Raw genomic sequence first — 20,761 nt, 5'->3', positions numbered from 1 at the left:
CCACTACAGAAGACCTCCACAATTAACGGCTATAGAAAACGTTCGCAAAATTTTACGGCCGTAGGAGACCTCCACAAGGTCTTCTGAATACAGAAGACCCCCACAGGTAGTCTGGCTATAGAAAACGTTCGCAAGATTTTCCGACCACAGAAGACCTCCACAAGGTCCTTTGACTACAGAAGACTTCCACAAGGTCAATTGACTACAGAAAGCCTTCGCAAGGTCAATTGACTACAGAAGACCTCTACAAGGACAATTGACTACAGAAATACTCCGCAAGATTTTCTGACAACAGAAGACCGGAACAAGGTCAGTTGACTGCAGAAGACCTACACAAAATCTTCTAACTACAGAAGACCTCCACAAAGTCAATTAACGGCTATAGAAAACGCTCGAAAAGTTTTACGGCTATAGGAGACCTCCACAGGTTTTCTGGCAACAGAAGACCTCCACAAGTTCTTCTGACAACTGAAGACCTCAACAAGTTTTGCTAATAACAGAAAACATCCAGAAGGTCTTCTGACAACAGAGGTCCTCCACACCGTCTTCTGATTACAGAATACCTCTACAAGATAGTCTGGCTATAGAAAACGTTCGCAAGATTTTCTGACCTACACAAGGTCTTCTGAATATAGAAGACCTCCACAAGGTCTTCCGCCTACAGAGGACCTCCACAAGGTCAATTGACTACAGAAGACCTCCACAAGAACAAATGGCTACAAAAAGCATCCGCAAGGTACAGAAGACCTTAACAGTCACTTTTGACTGTAAACGACATTAACAAAGTCTTCTGACTACATAAGACTTTTACGAGGTCTTTCGACCACAGAAGATCTCCAAAAAGTCTTCTAACTACAGAAGATCTTTTAGCTACATAAGACCTTCATAAAGTATTCTGGCTATACAATAGGTATTTTAACTGTAGGAGATCACTATAAAATATTTTGAAAACATCCGCAAAGACTTCTGACTATAGAAGACTTCCACCAGGTTTTTTGGCTATAGAAGACCTCCACAAGGTCGCTGGGAGGTCATAAGACCTCCAAAAAATCTTCTGGCTATAGAAAACCTCCACAAGGTCTTCTGGGTAAGGAAACTTTCATAAGGTGTTCTAACTTCAGAAGACCTTTACCAATCCTTCTGGCTAATAAAGGCCTTCAGCACGTCTTCTGACTATAGAAGAATTTTCTATGGAATTTTTGCTGTAGATGACCTTCACAAGCTCTTCTGACTGCAGAAGAAATTCACAAGATGTTTCGAATGCAGAAGACCTTTACAAGGCCTACCTGTTTTAGAAGACCGCCACATAGCCTTCTGGTTTCAAAACATCTGCAAAAGCCTCTAGACTCTAGAAGACCTTCAAATATTAATCCATCTATTGAAGACCTTCATAGACCTACCCAATATATGGGCCTAGATCTCATATTATAAAATCTTCTTAAAGTCTTCTAACTAAAAAAAGACTCCACAAAGTCTTCTGACACTAGAAGATCTTTTTCTTCTAAAGAATCGACATCGACTAGATCTCCTGGAAATAAAGTCCTTTCAATGTCTTTTCATTAAGGAAAGGAAAGGCTTCGCAAAACTTCTAACTAGGCAATCATAAGGTGAATAAATCTTAGCAGGTCTTCTATTCCTGTAAAGGTCTTCCGTGGTCATACGACTTTGTCAAGGACTTCTATAAGCAGAAAATTTTATAGAATTCCTCTAAAAATAGGTCCTCATAAGGTCATCAAGAGAGGTCCTCATCGGTGGTCATACGACTTTGTTAAGGACTCTATAGGATGAAGATTTTTCTAGAATTTCTTTGTGAATAGAGGTCCTATTTCCACACCATGTCCCACCTTGATACCCATAACTACTCACATACATCTGCCGGTTGTTGTAAAAGATATACATAATTTCCATAATGTCGTATAGCGTAGCATTAGTTTGGTTAACCGCAAATACGCATATTACTTGTGGATGTTGATACCGGTAACGGTAAATAATGCCGTGTAGTTTATACACAAACGCAGACACACATATCACTCTCTCACACAAACAAACACACGCACTCACGAAATTGAAACAAGAACTCAAAAGGACATGGGGTTTAGCAGAAAATGTTAGTGGCATCATGTCTGCCCTGAGGTGATACAAACAATCAACGTTCGTCTTCGATATGGCCATAATCAAATGCAGTGTAACACAGACACAAGCCAGTGCACACACACACACACACGGATACATTCGCATTCATACTTACTAGGAAAATGCTTACATACACCTGCTGGCAGGCAATGTAACCATGCTAATAGGTTCGTTACTGCTTCTACCCCTCACAGACAATTGTCTGCTGAAAAACTCAGCCAGCCGGCATGTCCTTAGTTTTGTGAAAAAATAAACCCCCAGCCTCGACATGTCTCCAACTACTATGCAAAAATGTCAAAGGCAGAACTACCCCATGTATTCGAAATGAATTGATTTCAGGTGTCGGGACAGGTCGGGACAAAGATATATAATTTGCAATAGTAGCTGCTATTCCACTAACTTGCCGGTATAATTGACTCTGTTACTCCGTCGCACTTGACTTCACTAAATACTTCAATTAAAGATTCTCTTTATGGCCGCAAAGTTGATATTCTATGCATGCGACATATTTCTCGCCTTCTTCCATGGAAGTACATACACACGTTCCTATGTAATCATCATCACCAAAATGGGAGTGTGAATGTGTGTGTTTGTTTATGCCACTCAATGTCCATGCCATTAACATTTGGTGTAAATATCATAGTGCGGTTGGCTGACAATTAATCGGTGAAGGATGTTTGTGGTGGATGTCATGTATGTCACACATGTTTGATGGACACATACATTTCAGCAGTGCAAATAGCGAATAGGTTTAACTGTTTGAAGAGGAAATATGAACTATAAGAACAATTGGATTTCTATATTTTGGCATATAATTTTTAGAACAATGAAATAATTACTTTGAAATAATATATTTCAAGTTGCGCGTTATTTTAGCATTGCTTCAGGACTCCCTGGAAGGAATAAAACACAAAATTTGTTGATTTTCGGAAAATTCATGTAAAAATTTCCTCCTTTGGCTGGATCAATGATCAGAGCAAAGCATCTGCGCAAGATGGTCACAATTCACAACCGTAACTCAAAACTTCGCAAAACAAGTCTCATAAATCCGAAATCAGTGTTCGATTTTTCTGATTAGACATATATTTTTATACCCTCACCATACATAGTATGAATATACTCTTCATAAGTTCGTCATTTCGTTTGTAACTCATCGAAATATTAATTTTAGACTTAACAACTATACAGGGTGAGATGAAAAAACTGCAACCAATTTCAGACCGCTGTCATTACTAAGCCACTCGTCCGACAGCTGTTAAAATTATTCCAGTGACAGCTCATTATATTGTTTACAAGCGTACAAACGCATTTTGGTGAGAATTTTCCAGAAAAATGTTATTCGACCACAAGTGGCTATCGTTAGAGCTCTCCAGCATTTAAATGTGAATAAATCTTTTGTCTCTCGTACCATCGCTCGTTACCGTGATACTGGTAGCGTAGATCAAGGAAGTGGACGGAAGAAAACAGCAACATCAGCAGAAATGGTTCGAAAAGTAAAGAAGCGACATGATCGAAACCCGCGTCTCAGTGGCCGAAAATGGCTAGTGAGCTGAACATATCGCAATATTCCATTCCGCAGATTTTAAACCAGTAAAGATAGTCTTAAAGTCGGGCGGGGCCGACTTTATGATACCCTACACCACTTTGCTAATTTAGTAGAGCTCCGCATAACAATTAAAAGTTTTTATGGGAGAATTCAATCATACTCGCTATGATTATAATTATAATTTAAAGTTCAAAAGAGTAAATATGCCGAAGCACTTGTATCTTTTAAATTCGGACTTGTATTGCCCATTGGATATATATGGGAGCTATATCCAAATTTGAACTGATCTTGATAAAATTTGGCAAAGATATTTCTGAGCTGTATTTCATATAATTCCCTGAATATATTTGTTACGGAGTGCATATTATGGATGTGGGTAACAAATATAACAAAAATCGGATGAACAATATATATGGGAGCTATAGCTATATCTGAACCGATCTTTACTAAATTTGGCATACTAGCTTCCAGACTCAATTCGGTCGTAAGCGCCAAATTTCATTCCATTTGGGTAAATATTAGACGTTTGGTACACAATAAAAGGTAAATCGGACGAAGTTATATATGGGAGCTATATCCAAATCTAAACTGATCTCGATAAAATTTGGCAAAGGTATTTCTGAGCTGCATTTGATATATTTCCCCAAGTATTGTTGTTACAGAGTGCATATTACGGCTGTGGGTAACAAATATAACAAAAATCGGATGAACAATATATATTGGAGCTATAGCTATATCTAAACCGATCTTCACCAAATTTGGCATACTACCTTCTAGACTCAATTCGGTTGTAAGTGCATCCCATTTGGACAAATATTAGACGTTTGGTACACAATAAAAAGGTAAATCGGACAAAGTTATATATGGGAGAAATATCCAACTCCGAACCGATCTCGTTAAAATTTAGCAAAGGTATTTCTGAGCTGTATTTGATATATTTCTCCAAATATTGTTGTTACAGGGTGCATATTTCGGCTGCGGAGGACTAAAATAACAAATCGGATGAACAATATATATTGGAGCTATAGCAATATCTGAACCGATTTCGACCAAATTTGGCATACTTATTTTCAGGCCTAATTTGGTTGTAAATGCAAAATTCCATACAATTCGGTTTGGTCCACAATAAAAGGCAAACCGAACGAAGATATATATGGGAGCTATATCTAAATTTTTACCGATTATCTCCAATTTCAATAGGGTTCGTCCTTTGGCCAAACAAATGTTGTTTGGAAAATTTCATAGTACGGATAATAAGTGCGAACTGCATGTTGTTCACAAGAATACTTGGACAGATGGACGGACATGAATAAATCGACTCAGAATGTGATTCTATGCAGATCATCAAAAGGAACTATGGGTCTATCTCGTTTCCTTTTGCCTGTTACAAACAAATGCACAAAGACATAATACCCTGACCACCTTGTGGTGTAGGGTATAAAAATGAGCTCTCGGCAAAGCCATTGAAATTCCAAAAAGTGCAAGAACTTACACCGCAACAGAAAGATAATAGACTCAAAAGAGCTAAGGATTTCATTCGCTTGGCCGAAATTGGTGAACTGCCGAATTTGGTTTTCCTCCGATGAGAAAACATTCGTTGTCCAGCAGTTTGTAAACAAACAAAATTATCGTGTTTTCTTGCCAAAGAGGTCAGCTGAAAAAAGCCGGTGGTCGCTCTCGGCTGGTATTAATCGACCGTGGCATCAGAATAAATGCCGAATACTATCGCGAAAATATTCTGGAGGTTGTATTAAAGCCTTGGGCACGCAAACATTTTGGCCACAGACCTTGCACATTCCACCATCGCACTCAGCACGCGCCACCCAAGAATGATTACAAAATAAGGTTCCTCGCTTAATTTCCAGCGCACAATGGCTACCAAAATCTCCGGATGCGAATCCGTTGGACTATTGTGTGTTTGAATATTTTGGAAAGCAAGGTTGGCACTTAAAAATACCAAAGTGTCGATCACCTCAAGCAAGCGCTTCGCCGGAAATGAGCCAAAATATCGCAGAGCAACATTCGGGCAGCGTGTGACGGTCTCATTAGCCGTTTGAAGGTCATAATTCGTGCCAAAGGTGACCAATTCGAACAAATCTAAACTTATTCTAAAATGCTATTTCCGACATTATACCCCACAAATACCAATTTTTATACAAATCCATAAAAAAATGTGTCAAAAATCTTCAAAATACCGCCTATCTGGAGGTACCGTTATATTGGGGGTATACCAAAACGTGGACCTATACATACAATTTTTCTCCACATAAGCTAGAACCGATTATGACCTACAAATACCGATTTTTAGACAAATCCGTAAAAAAATGTGGCAAAAATCATCAAAATACCGAATATCGAAAGGTACCGTTATATGGGGACTATACCGCAACGTTGGTCGATACATCTCATTTTCAATGCCAACCATCCTAGACACAATACAAATTGTTCTGCTAAATGTTGACGCTCTACGTCGAATAATGTGGGCTGTATCGCGATTTAAACAGAGAGACAGACGGACATCGTTAAATCGACTGAATATTTAGGGATGTTGCAAACAGAATGAAAAAGTTAATATACACTCCTTCCCAAGGTGGAGGGTATAAAACCGGACAGCAACGGCACACTCCATTTTAAACTTTTCCCACCAAAGGTTAACATTAAAAATAATCATATGAGTCCGATTGTCTTTAAATTTTGCCCATCCCAATAATTTTAACAACTTAAGCCCTGGATTGAAGATAGCATAGAACGGGCCACTCCTTCTGGTACCTCCTCCAAAAAAGGGCAAAATTTTTAATAATTATAGTTATTATTAACAAAATCCAGGTCACATTTATTCCGATTAAGATGAAATTTTCCAAACAATATTTGTTTGGACCAAGGACGAACCCTATTGAAATTGGTGATAATCGCATCAGATTTAGATATAGATCCCATATATATTCAACCGATTTCGGCTTAATTGTGCACCAAATGGCCAATATCAGTCCAAATGACCTGAATTTTGGCACATCGGACCAAATTTGGTCTAGAAGCAATTAAATCAAATTTGGAGAAAATCGGTCCATATATAGCTATAACTCCCATATATGTGTTTCATACGATTTGGTTTTTAAGTCGCTCACATTCGCAATATGTATTCCACAACAATGATATTTGGTACCATATATATTATAGAGCTCGAAAATACCTCTGCCAAATTTTTTCAATAAGCCAATATCTGTCAAAAAATCCTGAAGTAACAACATTAAATTTGGAGAAAATCGGTTCAGATATAGCTAAAGCTCCCATATATGTGGGTTTCATCCGATTTTGTGTTTAAGTCCCTCACATTAGTAATATGCACTCGACAACAATGATATTTGGTGCCATATATTTTATAGAGCTCGGTAATACCTCTGCCTAATTTTCTCGAGATCGTCTCAGATTTCGATATAGCTCCCATACATATCATTAATCCGATTTAGCGTAAATGGAGGGAATTTCGTGAAGTACGTTTCCTTTTTTTTGGAACTCGGCTCCGAAATATACTTTTAATATAATCCTTGCAATGTTATTTGGTATAAATGTCTCCATAAAACTTTATGAAAATGGATTTAGAATTGGATATGTCTCCCATATATTAGTTCCCTCTGAAACCAAATAATAACCGCTCTAAAGTCAACTGTTGATAGGTGGTATAATCTACTTCAAATAATTTCTTTTGTTACGGGAGATCTACTAAATGTGCATAGTGGTGCAGGGTATCAAAAAAGGTATGGAGGGTATATTAAGTTCGTCATTCCGTTTGTAACTCATCGAAATAATCATTTCAGACCCAACAAAGTATATATATTCTTGATCAGCGTAAAATTCTAAGACGATTTAGCCCTGTCCGTCCTTCTGTCCGTCTGTTGTAATCACGCTACAGTCTAAACGAATTAAGATAGGAAGCTAAATTTTTGCACAGATCTCTCTTTTGTCTGCAGGCAGGTCAAGTTCGAAAATGGGCTATATCGGTCCACGATATCGTATAGCCCCCATATAACGGTACCCCCCGGTATTCGGCATTTTGATGATGTTAGCCACATTTTTCAATGGAATTGTCTGAAAATCCACACAAGTAGTTCCTTGCGAGTAATTTACCCCCTGAGAGAGAATTGTCTATACAGGTCCACGATATCGTACATCCCCCATATAACGGTACCCCCGACATTCGGTATTTTGATGATTTTACCCACATTTTTCAACGGAATTTCTGAAAATCCACACAAGGAGTTCCTTGTGGGTACTTTATACCTCGGCAGAGAATTATCTATATAGGTCCACGATATCGTGTATCCCCCATATAACGGTACCCCCGATATTCGGTATTTTGATGATTTTAGCCACTTTTTCCAATGGAATTATCTGAAAATTCATACAAGGAGTTCCTTGTGAGTACTTTACACGCAGACATAGATTTGTCTTTATAGGTCCACAATATCGTATATCCCCCCATATATCGGCACCTTCCTATATTAGATATTTTGAAGATTTTAAAAGAATTTTTATTGAATTTAATTTTTTTGAAAATTTTCTAATTCGTTCCAAATGTTGGAGGGTATTTTAAGGTTCGGCCCGGCCGAACTTGCTGCTTTTTTACTTGTTCCTTTTATTTTTTTCCTCATAAACAAGGATTCATTTCTCATTGCCTTTTGCATTTATATTCATTCATTATTTCATTTCAACGAAAATTGTAATAATGTGTAATTATACAAATGTCAATTACAATATGACACCAAGTAGCAAATACTTTTTGTTTTTTGAATATTTTATGAAAATTTATGAGAAAACTCAAATCAAAAGATGATGTTTCGCGAGAAGAATTTTTTTTTGAACATGGGTCCCTAATATTGCTTTCGGTTTTTTTAATGAAAAACAGAAATGGTACTGTTGTCCACCCATTATGTAACGACGACTAATTAATATTGACACTTTTCCTTTGCACAAAAGCACCAAATTATTGACAAGGATAATTTAATATGTGTCATAACGATGCCAACACGACAAGCAAGGACTCTCGTTTTTTTATTTCCCATAAGTAAAAATTAAGACAAGTTTTTTCATTAGCAGATTTATGAGGAAAAATCTCAAAAAAGGCATCACCAAAAAGGAATATTAACACTGACTTTGGAGTGGGAGACATCGATCTCATTAAATTTGCTGGCATGACATGGAAAGTATTTAAAGGACATCATCCATTCGTACCCGTTTCGTGTGAAGGACATTTAGTGTGTTGTTTTTATGTGAATGTTTTTTGTCGTCCTTCCAGTGTCACTCCGCAGAGTTCTTATAATTAAGTTAGACAAAGCGCAAATAAATATTTTCTTTTCATTAGTCGTTCAGTTCACTTGAAAATGTAGGCTGCTGGTTGTTTGTTTGTTAGCATTCGCCATTAATTAAAAATTAATGACCATTCAGACTATTTGCCCAGGACAATTATAACGATTATGGCCGGTAATGAGCGAAATGAAGATTTTTTTTGGAATTTTGGTGATAATTAGGCGGAAAAAACATGCTTGACGCAATATGAAAATTTGCTCGGAATCAAAGGTGGGAATATATGAGAGGTATTTAATAGAAAATATTTATATACTCTTTTATTGATGAGATTCTAAAATTGTTGACAACTTAAGACCTCTTTCAGATGGCGTTACACTAAAGCCGGAAAGACACATGGAATTTTCCGCCAGATTAAATTTAAGATGTTAGCATAAAATGGTAAGAAGTTCGAGACGGTAGGTAGATTCCAAGTCCTTTTTTATCCAAACAAAACGTTTGGCCAAACATCCATAAATCCTAACCAGATCCTCTATGACAATTCCTTGCTACAACCTAGGCTTCTTCAAAGTGGTCAGCAGAGATAGCGAGAAAATTGTATCTTCAAAGCATAAAACAGAGAAAATTTCCCTCCTAATGGTATTATAAGTTGGATTGGGCAAAAAATAATGGAACACCTCGAAATATTGGTCCCCGACATAGGAAAGTATTTATGGATCTTCCTATCTTGCCGAGCTGAGTCGATCTAGCTATGTACGTCCGTCCGTCTGTCCATGTTAAATTGTAATCACGCTACAAACCGCAATTATGGTTACGATCCTCACGAAATTGAAAACGGAGGTGGGGTTAGGGTTAGAATAGAAGCCTATTGGATACGATCGCAAAATATTTAGGGGTTGAAATGACTCAAAAACAGAAAAATTTGCTCTACAGGTCGCAATTATAGACCAATTTAGCATGGGGCTAAAGTTTAGGGCTGGGTAAAAGCCTAACATTTTGTTTGATCCTCGGACAATTTTTGCGGGTAAATATATATCAAAACTTTTATATAAAAAATACGAAGATTTGCACTGAATCGCGAATATTTCTAATCACAGTGCAATCACAAAAACACTAATATGTCACTTCCGACCTTTACGCGAAGATATCGGATATATAGCAAAATAGGTACAATCTGCAGGATGAGATAAAAAAACTGCAACAAAGCCAAACGCCAAAATGTTAGCATTTTTTTTTCAATTTTATTGAATGAAAGCAAAAAATGTCGGATATAGCATCAAATTTTAGAATAAGTTTAGATTTGTTCGAATTGTTTACCTTTGGCACGAATTATGGCCTCCAAACGGCCAATGAAACCGTCACACGCTGCCCGAATGATTCTCTGCAGTATTTTGGGTCATTCCCGGCGAAGCGCTTGCTTAAGGTGATCCACACTTTGGTATTTTTTAGTGCCAACCTCGCTTTACAAAATACTCCAGACACAATAGTCCAACGGATTGGTATCCGTAGATTTTGCTGGCCATTGTGCGCTGGAAATAAAGCGAGGAACCTCATTTTGTTACCATTCTTGGGTGAGGCGTGCTGAGTCCTATTGGAATGTCCAAGGTCTACGGCCAAAATGTTTGCATGCCCAAGGCTTTAATACAGCCTCCAGAATATTTTCGCGATAAATTTCGGCATTTATTCTGATGCCAGAATATTTAAGATAATGCTCGGCATTTATTCTGATGCCACGGTCGATTAATACGAGCGGAGAGCGACCATTGGCTGTTATGGCGGCCCACACCATCACCATGGCAGGCGCCTTAGTTCTGGTGGCCAACCGAAGGTAAACATTTTCAGCTGACCTCTTTCATTTTGGTCATTTTGTCATTTTGTTTGTTTACAAACTGCTGGACAACGAATGTTTTCTCATAGGAGAATACCAAATTCGGCAATTCATCACTTTTGACCAATCGAAGCATCTCTTTAGTTTTTTTTTTGAGTCTATTTTCTTTCTGTTGCGGTGTAAATTCTTGCACTTTTTGGAATTTCAATGGCTTTACTCCGAGGTCATTTTTCAATATTTTCCAAATAGAATCGTGCGATATTTTCAGCTCTCGAGCCATTTTTCGGCCACTCCGACTCGGGTTTTGATCAAGTCGCTTCTTTACTTTTTGAACCATTTCTGCTGATATTGCTGTTTCCTTCCATCCACTTCCTTGACGACGGGCTACGCTACCAGTATCACGGTAACGAGCGATGGTACGAGACACACAATATTTATTCACATTTAAATACTGAAGTGCTCTGACGATAGCCACTTGTGGTTTTCCAGCCAAATATAAAGAAATCACGCTTGAATTCCATCACGAATAACCTGTTTTCTGGAAAATTCTCACCAAAATCCTTTTGTACGATTGTAGATAATGTAATGAGCTGTCGCTGGAATAATTTTAACAGCTGTAGGACGAGTGGCTTAGAAATGACAGCAGTCTGAAGTTGGTTGCAGTTTCTCCGTCTTAACCAATTATTGTCCGATCCTCTCGAAATTTTGCATAGATGTGGGGTTAAGATCTGGATAGAAGTCTATTTTGGGGGATATGATCGCAAAATATTAAGGAATTAAAATGGACCAAAGATTGCTAAATTTATTGAAATTGTAGTTGCGACATTTAGTACGGTGCTAGAGTTTAGGGCTATGCCGAAGCCTAATAATTTGGATGGTCATTGAATAATATTTACCGAAATAACAAATACTGATATTGTGATATGGCTTAGAAATGTAGCATATGGCATATGTAGCAAATTATATGAAGTTTAATATAGCAAAGAAGGGGATGTTATTTAGACCTCTTATGATCCAATAATGGCTGGACGCATTTCGAACATTCTCACCAATTCAGAATGGCCTGTTGGCAGAAAATAATAACATATCAAAAAATCGCATAAAAAGATGCTAATTAAAATGTGGATATTTTTATGATATATTTTGTGATATTGTTTCATTATTTTTCATATAAATCACAAGAGATTGAACGGACCACTACTTGGGGTACATCTCCCACAACGGGTCAAAATTTTGAATATTTAAATAATAACCCTATTTCACACATTCCTGTATTTTTATTAACACAAAATCTGCTATGAAAAACGGATAGACGTATAAAATGGATCACTCCTTCTGGTACCTCCGCCTCAACGGGTTAGTATTTTGAATACCCATTAAAAGCTTATAAAACGCAAAATTAGCATCCGATTACATAATATATTTGTGAACACGAGATCAGGAGAGAATATGGAATATATCGATCAAGTCTTTCCAGTAACTCCACCTATAAAGGGATTAAAGTTTTGAATGACCCAAATACTTACAAAATGCGAACTAGTCATCTGATTCTTTCTAATTTTCACACATTCCAAAATTTGTGCAGACACAAGAAATATTGTTGAAAATGATTTTTGATTGAGATCGAATTTGATCATATTTTTAGTCCATTTAAAAAAATGAAAATATTTTTTTATTAAAAACAAGTAAGCAAAGGCTTTGGTCGAGCAGGGCCGACCAAATCCATTTAGGAAGATTTCGCTTTTGAAATTATGTCACGGAGCACTGCCCAGATATTACCCTTAACATTTTGACCAGTGACATTTGCCCAATATTTACGCGCTCCGTCGTGCTGTTAGTTGTTGTGGCTAAATATAATTCAATGGTCACCCAAAATGTTACAATTCTTCCCAATCCTTAACTCTCTTCTCAGGTGTATAGATTGGCTTCAATTGTGTGATCAGTTAATTTTTTTCTGTTTTTGGTTCATTTGAACCCCAAAATATTTTGCGATCATGTCCAAATGCAAGAGGCCCCCCTGCAAATTTTCGTGAGGACCGGACGATAATTGCAATCGGTATATGATAACCCAATCTGTGTTGTAAGGTAAATGTTACAAAATATGCACTTCAATATTATAAGTCAAATTAAAAAAAAAAATCGCATGCGATAAAATATATGAAAAAAAAAACAAAAAAATTACACAAAATACTACAAAATCTATATCAATATCATTATTGGCATATTTTTATCCGATTTTTTTAGATTTTATTCTTTTATGCCAGGAGGGTTCAGCCATTCTTGAGATTTAAGCATTCTAGCTAGCACCCCTTTCCTTTTACATTGCATATATTGCGCTATATATCCGATATATTTATTATCGGCATCTACGTTACGGTCAGAATTGACCTGTTCGTCTACTTGTGATTTCGCCGGGATTAAAAATATTCGCGTTGAATGGAAAATTTTATTTAACACAAATGTTATGGTATATTTCACCCACTAAATAATGCTCGATGACCATCAAATTTGGAAGGCTTCTGCCCAGCCCAAAACTCTAGTCCCATGCTAACTTCCGCTTCGATTGATCAATAAGTGCGACCAGTAGAGCAACTACAACATCAGGAAATTTTTTAGTTTTTGGTCCATTTCATTCTGGCTCTATCCCAACCTCCATTCTAAATTTCGTGATTAACATTAATATGGACAGACGGACGGACGGACATACATAGCTAGATCGACTCAGCTCGGCGAGATAGGAAGATCCACATATACTTTTCTAGGTGGGAAACCAATATTTCGAGGTGTTACATAATTTTTGGCCCAATCAAACTTATAATACCCCCAACACATAGTGTTGCAGGGTATAAATATGGGTTGATTCTAAAAATGCATACTTTTTTGGGGGAGGGACCAAAAGGCTCTAACACTGGCAAATGTAGAAGTTCAGATGAAATCTGGAAATAATTTCGCGTTTGGACCAAATTTTGATTATGAAAATGCTGAACCTTTGTGGGAGAGGAGAGAGTCTTCTAAATTGGATGCTACCTTCGCTTTCCACAAGAAATATAATCTCTTTAAAAATGTATCTTTTGTGAAGAATGGACAAGAAGAGTGGTCTTTCTGTCCATGAGAAAGGCTTATATTTTGTGATAGGCCTCTTAATTTTAAATATGTCTGTGGAAACCCTGTTAAGCCTATTCTGTTTATAGGAAACCCATAAAGTTTACAGTCTCTCGAAGATTATGTTATAGGTATTCAAAGGTGTTCTACTTATTGGAAGCCTATTGAAGGTCTTCTATTTATGGGAGATCTTCTGTATTTAGAAGACTTTTACATGCCAGCTTTTAAAAACGTATTTTTCTGAAGAAAACCAATTTGAAGTCTTTTGCCTCTAGAAGATCGAATGGAGGTTTCTTTTATCTAAAAATTCTGAAAGCGGCTACCTCTAAGAGACTCGTTTGACACCTTTTATTCTTATTATTTTTTTTTTTTAAATTTCATTTCATTTTTCCTATATATTTATATGTAGGATCAAATGGCCAGAAAATGTAATTTTTCTGAGGATATTAGCTTCTATCGCTACATTTTGAGTTCTGCCTCTACCCTCCCCGAAATTAATATAAAACTCTCTTAGCAAGCAAAGTGAAAAACATTAAGTATTTTCTGTGCATCTTTAAAGAATGCAACTTCGTTGTAACTTTTTGTTTTTAATTTGATAGGCCTGTCTTTGGCATCGCCTACAAAGTCTTCCGTTGAACACGGCATCAACTGTCAATAATCCAGAAAGTAGAAGAGCAGTTGTTCGTTTTTCTTTTCTTTTTTGCATCGTTCGTTTACGTTAACGCTCTTAATATACTTGCTAGGAAAACATTTTCCTTTATCAAGTTGCAAGCTTTAAACGTTAAAACCGCACAACGGCATACATCCGTTGCTACTCTCTTCGGCAAAAAAGACAGCGTAAACTAAACAGTTAAACTTTGCATAGTTTGTTGCATACTTTGCGGCGTTTTTCTTTGTGGATACTTGGTTTCGTTTGGTTTGGCGTTGCTTGTTTCTCTTTTTCTTTGCACCTATAAATCATTTGCATACCTTTTAATTTAAGATGTTTCATCTTAGGATCCTTCAATGTATTTAACTTCAGCTCTGCGTCCTTGCAGCTGGCGGTCGTCCTTGTCTCCCCCCATTTGAGTTTGCAAAACGACAATTTAACTGGAGCCTAGCCCCTATGGGTGGGGAGGGAAGAATTCCATGCACACATTACAGAGTCAAGTGGATGCGACTACGTTGAGTACAGCTTCCTGTGTGACATGTTCTTGTTCTACTTCTGGTACTTGTGCCACTTCGTCCTCGTTGTTGTCGTCTTATAGTTCAGCATGTTGCTGCTGCTGCTGCTGCTGATACTTTCCACTCACTTGGAATTTGTTGCAAATGTTTGAGAAGTGAAGAAGACGACAACGAAGAAGAAACGACAATCAGACAGAGCACTACCGCTCTATCTGCTGCTGTTTCATCAGCACCAACTATTACTGCCACAGTCATTTTCCATTTTTTTCCACTTTTCTTCGCCGTTGTTGTTGTTCCTCTCCTTGTACTTCTTGTGTTTCTTTATATACCGGGACATAAAGTTTCTTTTTCTCCTTCATCGTGTTTCTTGAAAAGTAAATGTCGTTTAGGAAACGGAAGCCATACAAAAATCCGCTTTCTCAGAGTTTACCTGTCTTTTCATGTTCCATTTCTAGGAGGGTAGTTTACAGTGGACCACAAGGAGAAAATAATGGCCACAGAAGGGAGAATGACTTCAACCCATGAATGATCTGAGAGAAGCTTTATTAAACGTCTATAGAAGACCGGTTATAGGCCCTATTTCTAGAGAAACCTGTTGAAAGTTTCTTACCTGTAGAAGACCTGTTGATGGTCTTTCCTCTATAGAAAACGTCTTTAGGAGACCTGCTGAAGGTCTTCTGTCTATAGAAGACAAGACAAGACAAGAAGACAAGAAGATCGGTTGAAGGTCTTCTGTCTATAGAAGACCTGCTGAAGGTCTTCTGTCTATAAAAGACCTGTTAAATATATTCTCTCCACAGAAGACATCTTGAAGGTATTCTGTCTGTAAAAGACCTGTTAAGGGTCTTCTGTCTATAAAAGATCTGTGGAGGGTCTTCTGTCTATGGAAGACCTGTTGAGGGTCTTCTGCCTATATATGACCTGCTGAGTGTCTTCTGTCTATAGAGTACCTATCTGTCTTCTGTCTATAGAAGACCTGTGGAGGGTCTTCTGTCTTAGAAGATCTGTTGAAGGTCTTCTGTCTATAGAAGACCTGTTGAGGGTCTTCTGTCTATGGAAGACCTGTTAAGGGTCTTCTGTCTGTGGAAGACCTGTTGAGGGCCTTTTGTCTGTGGAAGACCTGTTCAGGGTCTTCTGTCTGTGGAAGACCTGTTGAGGGTCTTCTGTCTATAGAAGACCTGTTGAAGGTCTTCTGTATATAAAAGATCTGTTGAAGGTCTTCTGTCTATAGAGGACCTGTTGAGGGTCTTCTGTCTATATATGGCATGCTGAGGGTCTTCTGTCTACAGAATACCAGTTGAGGACCTTCTGTCTATCTGTCTTTTGTCTATAAAAGACCTCTGAAGGGTCTTCTGTCTTAGAAGATCTGTTGAAGGTCTTCTGCCCATAGAAGACTTCTTGAGGATGTTGAAGGTAGAAGGAATTCTGTCCATAGAAAAACTGTTGAGGATGTTGAAGGTCTTCTGTCAATGGAAGGCCTGTTGAAGATCTTCTTTCTATAGAAGACCTGTTGAGGGTATTCTGTCTATAGAAGACCTATTGAGGGTCTTCTGTCTATATATGACCTGCTGAGGGTCTTCTGTCTACAGAGTACCTATCTGTCTTCTGTCTATAGAAGACCTGTGGAGGGTCTTCTGTCTTAGAAGATCTGTTAAAGGTCTTCTGCCTATAGAAGACCTGTTGAGGGTCTTCTGTCTATGGAAGACCTGTTAAGGGTCTTCTGTCTGTGGAAGACCTGTAGAGGGTCTTCTGTGTTTAGAAGACCTGTTGAGGGTCTTCTGTATATAAAAGATCTGTTGAAGGTCTTCTGTCTATAGAGGACCTGTTGAGGGTCTTCTGTCTATATATGACATGCTGAGGGTCTTCTGTCTACAGAATACCAGTTGAGGGCCTTCTGTCTATCTGTCTTTTGTCTATAAAAGACCTCTGAAGGGTCTTCTGTCTTAGAAGATCTGTTGAAGGTCTTCTGTCTTAGAAGATCTGTTGAAGGTCTTCTGCCCATAGAAGACTTCTTGAGGATGTTGAAGGTAGAAGGAATTCTGTCCATAGAAGAACTGTTGACGATGTTGAAGGTCTTCTGTCAATGGAAGGCCTGTTGAAGATCTTCTTTCTATAGACGACCTGTTTAGGGTCTTCTATCTGTTGAGGATCTTCTGTCATTAGAAGACCTGTTGGCGGTCTTTTGTCTATACAAGTCCTATTGGAGATCTACTTTTTATAGAATATCTGTTGAAGGTCTTCAGTCTAAAGAAAACTTGTTAAACGTCTTCTGCCTATAGAACCCTGTTGAGGTTCTCAGTCTATAGAAGACCTGTTGAGGGTATTCTGTCTATGGAAGGCCTGTTGAGGGTCTTCTGTCTGTGGAAGACCTGTTGAGAGTCTTCTGTCTGTGGAAGACCTGTTGAGAGTCTTCTGTCTGTGGAAGACCTGTTGAGGGTCTACTGTCTGTGGAAGACCTGTTGAAGGTCTTCTATATATAAAAGATCTGTTGAAGGTCTTCTGTCTATAGAATACCTGTTGAGGGTCTTCTGTCTATGGAAGACCTGTTGGGGGTCTTCTGTCTATAGAAGACCTGTTGAGGGTCTTCTGAAGGCGTTTAAACATCATCTCCCTTTCTCTCTCTCTCTGTGAGGCCTGTTAATAATCAGCTATCCCTAGAAAACCTCTTAATTGCTCTCTCTCTCTCTCTGTTGTAGCTTAACTCGTACGCGTTCTAACCACTGTCCGTCGTTAGTGCAACATAATGACGTTATACATGATACGCTTGTCTATGGTAATGATGACGATAATGACGATGAAGTTGCCAGAAACAAAAGTTTTGCCCAAGTCCAAAAGTAGCTAACCAAAGATGTTGCAAACATTTTGCATACATTATCGTAGCCAGTCAGCGAGCCAACAAAGTTCGACGTTATTTAAACAAATTTAACAACTCTCCAAATTCTCTGGATGAAAGTATTTAATTCGACATCAAATCAAAGATAATTATGAAATATTGAAAAGTTTGATAAAGAAAGCGATATTTTGTGTTATTAAGGAGAGTTTGGTCTTGTGGATGATGATGGCTTTGAATTTTTTTAACTCACACTTAGATAGCTTTGTAAATATTTTTTTTTAATCCATGCCTAGAAGGTCATGGAAATAGTTTTAAAAATCCACACCTAGATGGCTTTATAAATATTCTTTTAGTCCACGACTAGAAGATCATGGATTGGAAATATTTTTAAAATCTACGCATATCTGGCCATGTCTTGAAAACGTTTCTAAAAATCCACGTCTAGATAACTTTGGCATTTTTTTTAAATCCACGCCTCGATGCCTTTGAAAATATATATATATATTTTTTTTTTTGAAATCCACGTCTAGAAGGTCATGGCATTGGAAATATTTTTGTTTTACCCACGCCTACATGGTCTTTGATCGGAAGTATTTTTAAAATCCACGCCTTTTAAAAATTCCTGCCTAGATGGCTTTGAAAATATTTTTAAAAATCCCCTCCTAAATGGCCATGGCTTTGAAAATATTTTTTTAAAAATCCACGCCTAGATGGCCAAAGCTTTGAAAATATTTTTAAAAATCCCCTCCTAGATGGCCATGGCTTTGAAAATATTTTTTTAAAAATCCATGCCTAGATGGCCATGGCTTTGAAAATATTTTTTTAAAAATCCACGCCTAGATGGCCATGGCTTTGAAAATATTTTTTTAAAAATCCACGCCTAGATGGCCATGGCTTTGAAATATTTTTTTAAAAATCCACGCCTAGATGGCCATGGCTTTGAAAATATTTTTTTAAAAATCCACGCCTAGATGGCCATGGCTTTGAAAATATTTTTTTAAAAATCCACGCCTAGATGGCCATGGCTTTGAAAATATTTTTTTTAAAAATCCACGCCTAGATGGCCATGGCTTTGAAAATATTTTTTTAAAAATCCACGCCTAGATGGCCATGGCTTTGAAAATATTTTTTTTAAAAATCCACGCCTAGATGGCCATGGCTTTGAAAATATTTTTTTTTAAAAATCCACGCCTAGATGGCCATGGCTTTGAAAATATTTTTTTAAAAATCCACGCCTAGATGGCCATGGCTTTGAAAATATTTTTTTAAAAATCCACGCCTAGATGGCCATGGCTTTGAAAATATTTTTTTAAAAATCCACGCCTAGATGGCCATGGCTTTGAAAATATTTTTTTAAAAATCCACGCCTAGATGGCCATGGCTTTGAAAATATATTTTTTTAAAAAACCAAGCCTAGATGGCCATGGCTTAGAAAATATTTTTTTTTTAAATCAACGCCTACATGGCCATGGCTTTGAAAATATATTTTTTTTTAAATCCACGCCTAGTGTCTTTGAAAATATATTTTTTTTTTTTCAAATCCACGCCTAAATGTCTTTGAAAATATTTTTTTTTTTTCAAATCCACACCTAGATGTCTTTGAAAATATTTTTTTTTAAAATCCACGCCTAGATGTCTTTGAAAATATTTTTTTTAAATCCACGACTAGATGTCTTTGAAAATATTTTTTTAAAAATCCACGCCTAGATGGTCATGGCTTTGAAAATAGTTTTTTATTTAAGTCCACGTTTAGATGGCCTTGGATTGGAACTATTTTTTTGTTAAATCCTCACCTCGATGGCCATGCCTTTGAAAATATTTTTTTTTAATCCTCGCATCAACGGACATAACTTTGAAAATATTTTTTTTTAAAAATCCACGCCTAGATGGCCATGGCTTTGAACATATTTTTTTTTAAAAATCCACGCCTTGATGGCCATGGCTTTGAAAATATTTTTTTTTTAATTCACGCCTAGATGGCCATGGCTTTGAAAATATATTTTTAACAATCCACGCCTAGATGGTCATGGCTTTAAAATTTTTTTTTTGTTTAAATCCACGCCTAGATGACCATGGCTTTGAAAATATTTGTTTAAAAATCCATGCCTAGATGGCCATGGCTTTGAAAATATTTTTTTTTAAACCCACTCCTAGATGGCCATGGCTATGAAAATATTTTTTTTAAAAATCCACGCCTAGATGGCCATGGCTTTGAACATATTTTTTTTTTAAATCCACGCCTAGATGGCCATGGCTTTGAAAATATTTTTTTTTAAACCCACGCCTAGATGGCCATGGCTATGAAAATATTTTTTTTAAAAATCCACGCCTAGATGGCCATGGCTTTGAACATATTTTTTTTTTAAAATCCACGCCTAGATGGCCATGGCTTTGAAAATATTTTTTTTTTAAATCCACGCCTAGATGGCCATGGCTTTGAAAATATATTTTTTTAAAATCCACGCCTAGATGGCCATGGCTTTGAAATTTTTTTTAAATCCACGCCTAGATGACCATGGCTTTAAAAATATTTTTAAATCCACGCCTAGATGACCATGGCTTTAAAAATATTTTTTAAGAATTCACGCCTAAATGGCCATGGCTGTGAAAATATTTTTTTTTAAATTCACGCCTAGATGGCCATGACTCTGAAAATATTTTTTTTAAAAATCCACGCCTAGATGGCCGTGACTTTGATGGTCATGGATTTAAAAATAATTTTATAAAATTCAAGTCTAAATGGCCCCCGTAAAACGCTTTAAAATTGTTTTAATAAATCCACGTCTAGATGGCTCTGCCATAGCCATACAAAATAGGTTTCCACCCAATAGGTATGGAAGTTTATATAGACATC

The sequence above is a fragment of the Musca domestica genome, unplaced genomic scaffold (genome assembly GCF_030504385.1).
Source record: "Musca domestica strain aabys unplaced genomic scaffold, Musca_domestica.polishedcontigs.V.1.1 24, whole genome shotgun sequence".
Taxonomy (NCBI): domain Eukaryota; kingdom Metazoa; phylum Arthropoda; class Insecta; order Diptera; family Muscidae; genus Musca; species Musca domestica.
Note: the sequence above shows the minus strand (reverse complement) of the source record.